The sequence below is a fragment of the Priapulus caudatus genome, unplaced genomic scaffold (genome assembly GCF_000485595.1).
Source record: "Priapulus caudatus unplaced genomic scaffold, Priapulus_caudatus-5.0.1 Scaffold799, whole genome shotgun sequence".
Lineage (NCBI taxonomy): Eukaryota > Metazoa > Priapulida > Priapulimorpha > Priapulimorphida > Priapulidae > Priapulus > Priapulus caudatus.
The window spans coordinates 20,499-24,718 of NW_014577860.1; the positions used below are offsets into that span (position 1 = coordinate 20,499).

The following is a 4,220-nucleotide window of genomic DNA, read 5'->3' on the forward strand; positions in this document are numbered from 1 at the left end:
TTCGGATACTTTGCAAACATACATAATTCTACGAATATCTGTGTTTTATAAATTTTTGCATATTCAGCTTAAACATCTAATTTGTCGCACGACGACAAAAAATGAAAAACAAACTTGCGACAGTTGCGGCCGCATTGATTGCCTTCGCTGGATTTCCCCGAGCTCCGCCACTGTAAATAATAGTAAAGCTTTTGCGAAGTGGTAGCATGAGTTTGTAAAAAGGGGGCGCAATGCAACGTGGCGCTGCAATGCGCTCGCATGGGTGTCACATTCCCCCCGGGCGTAGAGGGAGGTGCCGCTACGTGGCAGCACTAGTCACTTTCGTACAATTCCGTCATTACCATCAGTCATACTTCTATGCCCTAGACTGGCTTTAAAATTTGTCGCTAACCCCTAACCCTAACGCTTAATCCTATACCCTAACCTAACGGCTAACCGCTGAAACCCTAAGCCTATGGGGTTGTCTATATTCAGGCACGTGCACAGGAGAAATTTGGAATATTTTTGTCACGTGGTTTGGTTTGGTTTAAAACCAAATCAGATGTAATCCGTGTTCGTGACCGTCATTCCAGTCTTGTATCGCCGCCAAAGCAATCTCATGTGCAGAGTGTGAAGGCATGGTGAGGTGTGAGAAATGAGGAGGAGAGAAGCTTGTGATAAGGAGGAGGGGGAGAAGCTGGTGGAGAATGAGGAAGGGGAGAAGGACGTGGTGAAGAAGGAGGAAGCGGGAGATGCTGGTGAGAAAGGAGGAGGGGGATAGAAGCTGGTGGAGAAGAGGAAGGGAGAAGGGGAAGACTGGTGGAGAAGGAAGAAGGGGAGAAGGCTGGTGGAGAAGAGGAAGGGGAGAAGGGAGAAGGTGGTGAGAAGGAAGAAGGGAAGCCTGGTGGAAGAAGGAGAGGGGAGGAGGAAAAGGGTGGTGGAAAAGGAAGAGGAGAGAAGCTGTGAGAAGGAGGGATTTGGGAGAAGAGAGAAGGTGGTGAGAAGGAGAAGGGGAGAAGGCTGGTGAGAAGGAGGAGGGGGAGAGGAGAGAAGGTGGAGGAAAGGAGAAGACTGGTGGAGAAGGAGGAAAGGGGAAAGGGAGAAGGTGGTGGAGGAGGGGAGAAGCTGGGTGGAGAAGGAGGAGGGGAGAAGCTGATGGAGAAGGAGGAAAGGGAGAAGAGGGAGAAGGGAGTGGTGGAAGGAGAGGGAGAAAGCTGTCGTAAGCTTCCTCGCTTCTCCACTCAGCTTCTCCTCCTTCTCCCACAGCTTCCCTTCTTCGCCTCCTCCTATCTCTACCACTTTCCCCCTCCTTCTCCCCTTGCCTCTCTCCACCAGCTTCTCCCCCTTCTCCTTCTCCACCAGCTTTTCCGCCTTCTCCCCTGCCTTCCTCCACCCAGCTTCCCTTCTCCCAAGTGGGCGGCAGGGAGAATTGCAGCCTCCATCTCCCCTTCCTCCTTCTCCACCAGCTTCTCCCCCTCCTCGCTTCTCACACTCATTCTCCGCATTCTCCCGCTCTTCCACCACGTTCTCTCTTCTCCCCTTCCTCCTTCTCCAACCAACTCTTACCCCTCCTCCACAACCTTCTCACTGTCCCCCTCCCGCTGTCTCCACCAAGGCTTCTTCGCCCTCCTCCTCTCCACCAACCTTCTGCCCATTCTCCCCTTGCCTTCTTCTCCACCAACTTCTCCCCTCCTCCTTTCTCCACACAACCTCTCCCTTCTCCCCTTTCTCCTTCTTCGCAAACAGCCATTCCTCCCTCCTACCTTCTCCATTCTTCCTTTCTTCATTCTCCACCAGCTTCTGCCCCCTCGGCTCCTTCTCCAGGGCCACATTCCTCCCCATCCTCCATTCTCCACCACCTTTTCCCTTCTCGCGCTTCCTCCATCTCCACCACTTCTCCCCTCCTTCTCCACTAGCTTCTACCCCTCTCTCCACCACTTCTCCCCACTCCTCCCTCTCCACGGACAGCTTCTCACCCTCCCTCTTCTGCCAACCCACTTTTCTCCTCTTCTTCCCCTTCCCTCACTTCTCCACCACTTCTCCCCTCACTTCTCCACCACGCTCTCCTTCTCCCCCTTTCCCCCTCATCGCTTCAATTCATCTTCTCTCCCCCTCCTCTATTCTCCACCCGCTTCTTCCTTTCTCCCCTTCCCTCATTCTCCCACGGCAGCTTCTCCCTCCCTCCTTCTCCACCAGCCATTTCTCCCCTCCTGCCTTCCTCCACCACCTTTCTCCCTTCTCCCTTCCCTCATTCTCCACCAGCATCTCCACCAGCTCCTCTCTTCTCCCACCAGCATTCTCTCCTCCTCCTTCTCCCACCACTCACCATGCTCACACTTTTGCACAGCAAGCTTTGGCGATAGCAGCTGAAAGTGACGTCACGAACATCGCGATACATCTGATGGTTAATAAACACAAACCACGTGACAAAATATGCAAAGTTAACTCCTTACGGCCTGAATAATAGACAAACCCAACCTAATCCTATACATTAGTGCTGCCCCGTAGGGCACCCTCGCTCCTACGTCCCGGAAGTAGACATCGGCACTCGCATAAGGCCTGAACGAGAGCAGTGCCGCCCTGGCGAGCTTTAACGCATCAAGCTCTAATTGCATGCCTGACGACTGAGGAGACCTAAAGGCTAAGCCGCGATGCGAGCGCTCATTCCATGTATAGGAAGTTAGGGTCAATTCTCGTTTTTCCCCTCTCACCTTCTCTCTCTCCTTCTCTCTCTACCGCTTTCCTCGTCTCTCTCTCTCTCTGCTCATCGTCTATCGTCATCTCTATCTCGAATCTCTATCATCTACTCTCTCTCTCTCTCTCCTCTCTCTTCTCTCGTCTCTCTCTCTCGCCGTCATCTCTCTTCTCTCTTCTCGCTTCGGGGTGGGCTACCAGCATCGTTCGGCGGGACGTCTTTTTCTCTCTCTGCTCTCTCTTTCTTTTTTCTTTCTATTTCTCTCTAACCCTGCACAGTTCTTCTCTCCCCCCTCTCTCTCTCTAACTATCTATCTATCTCTTGTTTGCTTTCTCTCCTCTATATTTCTCTCTTTCTCTTTCTCTCTCTCTCTCTCTCTCTCTCTCTCTCTCCCTCTTCTCCACTCCTCTCCTCACCTCTCCTCTCATCTTCTTCTCTCCTCTCTCTCCTCTCCCACACTCTCTCTCTCCTCTCTCCTGGCTCTCTCCTTTCTTTTTCCTCGCTTTTCGCCGCCCAACTATTGTCCGCCACAACGACTGTAATCATTTATCGTAGGCAAGAAGGCAATGTTCTCGGAACTCACCCCGATGATCACACGGGAAGCGAATCGACGAGATGGAAACTCGTCGTCGTCATTTCACACTCGTCAACGATAATCCTTTCAAAAGCGATCTGTCTAATTTAACGGCAGAATGGGTTGTTCGATGTGGAGTAACAGCGAAAATCCGAAACGAACAAAATCGAGATTCAAATTATACCGCAGACCAACGTCGCAAACAGACGTAGAGATGCTCACATCGCGCTGTTCTTCCTCTGCTCTCTCCTCTTCTCTCTTTCCCTTTTTTCTCTGATTCTCGATCTCCTCCTCTCTCTCTCGATCTCTCTCTCTGCTTTCTTATCTCTCTCCTCTCCCACCATCCCTCCCCGCTTCCTCTCTCTTTCTCATCATTTTTTCTCGTCCTTCCTTCCCCTCCCATTTCTTTTATACACATGTTGCTGCTCTCTAGGTTAATTTATGTAGTTGAAAGCGTCGCACGAGGTCTTGCTCATTCTGCACGAGGTCTTTTCTCATTATACCTTTCTTCCTCGCCCTGCTCCCATCTTCATACCTCCCCGTCCTCGTTCATGTTGTTCCCGCCGTCAATGCCCATGCTATTGCTATCTGCCCCAGATCCTGTCGGCTGCTCTGGCCCCTTTAATCCTGCTTCATGCTCCTGTCGTCTGCCCCTACTGATCGGCCATCATTCGTTCTTTCTCCTCCTTCTCCACTTGCTCCGAGCTCCTTCTCTGCCTCGGGCTTCATCGCCGCCTTCCTTCTTGTCTCGACCAGCATTGGCCAATGTTTGGTATTACATAATATTGGTTGACCATTGCGCCTAGTTGCGATTGTTGTTATTGTGAGTATCATGTTGCGAACGCCTCGCTGGTAGCCCAGCGCGCGTGACGCCTGAGTTGGCGCAAAGAGGCGAGAGAACCGCGTGACATGTATCACTCCACGCGCCGCAGAGTGAGGGCGAACAGGTGGGTCCTAGAGACCGAGGTGGAA

At 52.0% G+C, this 4,220-nt stretch overlaps 1 long non-coding RNA gene across 1 annotated transcript in view; it reads right to left on the bottom strand.

Annotated features, from left to right (window-relative positions):
* Positions 1–270: 270 nt before the first annotated feature.
* Positions 271–4,220, bottom strand: part of LOC106813614 — a 13,377-nt gene continuing 9,427 nt past the window's right edge. The window contains exons 2-3 of the long non-coding RNA XR_001394488.1: positions 1,658–1,663; positions 271–367 (exon numbers count right to left, since the gene is read on the bottom strand). This is a non-coding gene — a long non-coding RNA (uncharacterized LOC106813614). The remainder of the gene's footprint in view (positions 368–1,657; positions 1,664–4,220) is intronic.